A 5,752-nucleotide genomic window follows, 5' to 3' on the forward strand; every position below is an offset into this window, starting at 1 on the left:
AAGGCAAAAGTGATTGAAAAAAAGATGTAAAAATTGATGATACCTGGCTGACATTATTTAAATAGACAATGGCTCTATCAATAAAAAGAAGCCTTAAGAAATGTGTTTCATGACAGAAATATATTAACCACTTTTCATCATCTGGAACCTTCGTAAATCAATAAGAGATATTTACTCTATCCTGCTGGGGTGGCTTTTTGTATTTCTAAGAGGATTTAATTCTGGTTGCCATAGTTATGACAGAGTTCTAGAATGAATTTTGTTTCATCATAATTGCTGCATGTTAGTATGTAAACAGCTGAACTCTACCTTCAACAGGCAGAACTCAATTGTGAATAAAGAAAACTCCTTATCATAAAGTGGTTGAACTAGAATTCAGAACATACCATTGAGCCCTTGCTCTCCTCAGAGAGTTAGCAAATACTTCTCAAACATTTTTAGCATAGTTATCTCTGAAAGACACATCAATAGTACAAGAAGAATGCAGAAGAAGATTTAAAATGTTTAAAGTGATGTGGAGATTTACAGAAGTTAAAATAATTTATTCTTGGTCTGTACCATAAGTCATAAGGAAAATTTTGACCTTGGGCTATTGATCTATCTTTTTACCAAATACCTGTCACTTCATGTAGATATTAAATTTGAAATGTGTTATTTCCCAGCCAATTCAATGCCAATTGGTTCAATATCAGTTTATCCACTAAAAAAAGAAAAAGAAAAACAATCCAGGGAAATTACTCTTAAGCCTGATATGTTTTAGCATTAATTTCAAAGGCTACAACGTAAGAGAAGGAAAAGGAAAACATGTATCCTCTTGTTACTTCTTTGAGGTGCAAATATCCAGAAAATATGAAATCAAAAAGAATTGGGGCCATCTCCTTTCGGATCTGGGCTACTGCAGCGCTAGGGTGTCAGTTAGTCCCGGCCAGAACACTTCAGTTCTTCCCTGCAAGGATATATTTAATAACTGATTGGTGTGTTCCTTTAATACAAGAAAATGGAAATGGAACAGCCAGAGGAAAACTTTCCCAACACCAAAACCAATGGCAAATTTGGTAAACGCCCTGCTGAAGATATGGAACAGGAGCACGCTTTTAGAGATCTAGAAACACTGATGAGATGGTTGAATTACACATTCTGCTTCAGAGTAAGAATGCTGGGGCAGTGATTGGAAAAGGAGGCAAGAATATTAAGGCTCTCCGTACAGACCACAATGCCACACTGAGTATCAGTGCTGATATTGAAACAATTGGAGAAATTCTGAAGAAAATCATCCCTACCTTGAAAGAGGGCCTGCAGTTGCCATCACCCACTGCAACCAGCCAGCTCCCGCTGGAATCTGATGCTGTGGAATGCTTAAATTACCAACACTATAAAGGACGCGACTTTGCGAGTTGAGATTGTTGATTCATCAGAGTCTGGCTGGAGGAATTATTGGAGTCAAAGGTGCTATAATCAAAGAACTTCGAGAGAACACTCAGACAACAATCAAGCTTTTCCAGGAATGTGGTCCTCAATCCACTGACAGAGTGGTTCTTATTGGAGGAAAACCTGATAGGGTTGTAGAGTGCATAAAGATCATCCTTGATCTTATATCAGAGTCTCCCATCGAAGGACGTGCTCAGCCTTATGATCCCAGTTTTTATGACGAAACCTATGATTACTGTGGTTTTACAATGATGTTTGATGACTGCTGTGGACGTCCCGTGGGATTTCCCATGCAGGGAAGAGGTGGTTTTGACAGAATGCCTCCTGGTCAGGGTGGGAGTCCCATGCTTCCATCCAGAAGAGATTGTGATGATAGGAGCCCTCGTCGAGGACCTCCTCCACCTCCTCCTGGACGAGGGGGCCGGGGTGGTGGCAGAGCTCAGAATCTTCCTCCTTCTCCACCACCACCACCTAGAGGAGGGGATCTAATGGCCTATGACAGAAGAGGAAGACCTGGAGACCATTATGATGGCATGGGTGGTTTCAGTGCTGATGAAACCTGCGACTCTGCAGTAGATACATGGAGCCCATCAGAGCCACAGATGGCTTATGAACCACAGAGTGGCTCTGGATATGATTATTCTTATGCAGGGGGTCGTGGCTCATATGGCGATCTTGGTGGACCTATTATTACTACACAAGTAACTGCTCCCAAAGATCTGGCTCGATCTATTATTGGCAAAGGTGGTCAGCAGATTAAACAAATCCGTCATGAGTCAGGAGCATCGATCAAAATTGATGAGCCTTTAGAAGGGTCCAAAGATTGGATCATTACCATTACAGGAACACAGGCCCAGATACAGAATGCACAGGATTTGCTGCAGAACAGTGTGAAGCAATATTCTGGAAAGTTTTTCTAAGACTAGTGAAGAACTGAAGGAGTCCTGCATCTTTTTTTTTTTTTATCTGCTTCTGTGTAAAAAGCCAACATTCCTCTGCTTCATAGGTGTTCTGCATTTGAGGTGTAGTGAAATCTTTGCTGTCACCAGGTATAATGTTTCAGTTCCTTACAAACAAGGTTGGGGGTTGGGGGAGAGCATGCAGAAACTAACATTGAATTTTGCAACAGCAGCAGAATGAGTGAATTTTAATTTTTGCTCATTGTTGGTGGTTTAAAAAACAAATCCCCCCATGTAATTATTGCGAACACTTTGCTTTGTGGTCACTGTAATATTTTGGGGGAGGGTGGGACAGGGAGGAAAAGTAACGATAGTCCATATGTCCCTGGCATCTATTCGGAGCAGTGTGCAGAATGTAATGCTCTTTTGTAAGAAATGTTTTATGATTTTTAAAATAAATTTAGTGAACCTCAAAAAAAAAAAAAAAAAGAATTGGATCCCACAAACAGGGAAAGAGGTGTTCTTATATGCCCTAAGAAAAACCCAAACACAATTTTCATAGACAAAAGCCCAACAATCTGCCAGTAGCAATTCAAATGTCAGTTCAGTTAAAAAGATAACCCTTTAAACTTTGAAAAACAACATACCTCTGTTAATCACAGAATCTTTTAAAATATGTATTTGGTAAAATTTGACAATGCTGCCTGTGAAATCCAAAAGGAGAACATGTCATGAGAATATGGAAGCACAAGAAACTTCAACTAAAATTGTCTTTTCCCATATGGCAACTTAAGACAAATAGCCCTAAGCATGTTATTTTGAGAGACACACAATTTTGAAATAACTGGATATACCTCAAGTTATTCTAGAAGTGAAAAGTAGAAAGAAGTTCTTTGGCTTATTCACCTTAGACTTTTCCTGTTTAGTTAGAGGTTGCATTCAATTACCTTCCATTTGAAACTCTTTTGATTCTATGTTTGTAGTATTTATTGTTTTGAGGGGGAACCATTTTCATATATATGTTAGATTTGAATCACGACCATTTGCATGACATTTTATTAAAATATATGGTTTGAACATGAATAAGACAGTGTGTTAATTATTCAAGAGATATGAAGATAAATAAGATAATTCTTACCCAACGGAACACATACTAGAAGAACTAAGTAGAAAAGTAGGGAGAAGTGTTAAGATAAATAATACTAGATAATTACATAATATGGGCTGTGTATGAATGGGATAAAAGAAGTAAGAGCAGAGAGTTGTGACAGTAAACCCAGAAAAGACATACGCCCTTCGCTAGATCAGAAAAGGCTTCAAGGAGGCACTGGCATTTGAGTTGGACACCATTAAAGGAAGTTCAACAGAGTAGCTTTAGTGAGGCATATTCTAATATTCTGAAAGGCAGGAAAATACTAGCAAAAATAAAAATGATGACCAGGACAGGATATGTGAATTTTTTTTTCCAGAAGCTTGACAAACTTTTAATAGATGTTGGTATAAGCAAATGCAGACTAATTGAAGTACATGTTGTCATTTTTAAAAAGCCACACAATGGTTGTGAAAATTTTAAGTTATTTTTGTATATTGAGAGCAGGGATATTTCCATCATATGGTAGAGCCTAGAAAGAGATATTTTATTTCTTGAGTGATAGAAAGTAGCAGCTGGTGGGGCAAAGAATGGGCTGTAGAAAGAATACTTGCTCTGACTCTTACTAACTGGATGAAACTGGAAAAGGTACTTTACCTTCCATGACTGTTTTCTTATCTAAAGTAGGAATATTTACAGTGCCTACTTCCTAGGTTGTAATGAGTATTAAATGAATTATTATGTATACACACTTGAACTAATGCATGGCAAATAGTAAGCACTCAGTGTTGTATTAGCTCATTTTCATTATGTGGATCAGAGATGAAACTACTTTCATGTAGATTTAGGTATTTTTATTTTAATTTTCTTTAGAAAAGATCTGCTTTGGATCATTTAAGAACTTCAGCAATGGAGTGAAAACTAAAGTTAAACTAAACTTGCCAATTAAAGATAACTTTCTTTCAAAAGTCCTTCAAGATTCTTTCTCCTCTTGCAGCGGTTCTAGAATATAGCTACACTTTTTAGTCATACGAAGATTTCTTTAAAATACTAATGCCAGGATCCTACCTCCAGAGATTCTAATTTAATTGGCCTTGGCTGTAAGGAGTTTTAAAAGCTTCCCAGGTGATTTTAATGTACAGCCAATGTTGAGAACCACTGAGCCAATGGGTAAAACGTCTGCCAATTTGAAGTTCAAAATCCCTGTAAGTGCCGATTCATGCCTTCTTTTCAGGTATTTTTGTCCTCGCCTCTGTCCCCCTCACACTGGCACAGGGGGACAGTGTGAATCCTCACAGTGATGGGTCTCTGACTTGGGGCTTCACTAGTCTCCACTATCATGGGGTGGGCCTACTTTTGTTCCTGGGAGGCTTGCACTGCTGTCCACTGAAGAGTGGATCCGGGATGAGCACTGACTGCCTGCCCGGCTACCATCCCAGGTAACACTTGACCCCACCTGGCTTTGTAGGCACTTTGCTGGATGTGCTGCTGAAGCCCACCCTCACACAGCTACCTCTGGCTGTGAAGTCCTGTGCCCTGTAGCCTCTTCATTTTTACACCTAGGCTGCTGATTGTCACTGGTCCTCTGGAACCTCCCACTTTTCCCTCAACACCAGGTATGCTGGAATGTCCCATTCAAACCCTGTGCAGGCCATAGAGTTTGGGGTCCTTTTGCAGGTGAATCTATCTAGATATCACTTTCTCTCTGCTCTTGCTCTTCTGCTACTCCTGGACTACACTGGATGCAAAGGATTGTCTGGGACTCTGGTCAGATTTCCATCATCTTGTGGCTGAGACCTAGGAGAGGGGATTTTTGTTTCATACAAGGGACCCAGGGAGCACTTAACCCTAGTTTCTCCTCCTCCAGTGCATGTATACCTTGGACAGAAATCTGTGCCCTCCTCCTCCAGTTTCTATTATCTTTCCTTAGGTCACATCCTCAACCCTTCCTAGGCTATAGCTTAAGGAAAATTCTGTGACCCAAGTCTCCTTGGCTTGACTCTGGACATGGAAAAGGCAGATTTTTGGAATTCAGAAAAATCTTTCTCTTTTGGAAATCCTAGCATTGTGTCTCACAATGGAGTCAAAAACGTCATTTTTAGCCAAAATTTGAATAGTAAACTTTTTGTTTTTGTCCTCCTGTCCTAACATTTTTGCTTATATCTTTCCTGAGGCAATAGATACACCTGCCATAATCAGGGGACAGCCCCATACAAGGAAGTATAAAAAATAAAAACACAATTTTATATTTCAAACTATATTATTCCCATAATATCTGTAATTGAAAATAATTCCAGCATGAAATTTCCACTCTTCTTAAGCATTTAGCTTGTAA

At 39.2% G+C, this 5,752-nt stretch overlaps 1 pseudogene; it reads left to right on the forward strand.

Annotated features, from left to right (window-relative positions):
• Positions 1-942: 942 nt before the first annotated feature.
• LOC101279906 (heterogeneous nuclear ribonucleoprotein K-like) lies at positions 943-2,496 on the forward strand (annotated as a pseudogene).
• Positions 2,497-5,752: the final 3,256 nt, after the last annotated feature.

The sequence above is a fragment of the Orcinus orca genome, chromosome 18, assembly GCF_937001465.1.
Source record: "Orcinus orca chromosome 18, mOrcOrc1.1, whole genome shotgun sequence".
Classification (NCBI taxonomy): domain Eukaryota; kingdom Metazoa; phylum Chordata; class Mammalia; order Artiodactyla; family Delphinidae; genus Orcinus; species Orcinus orca.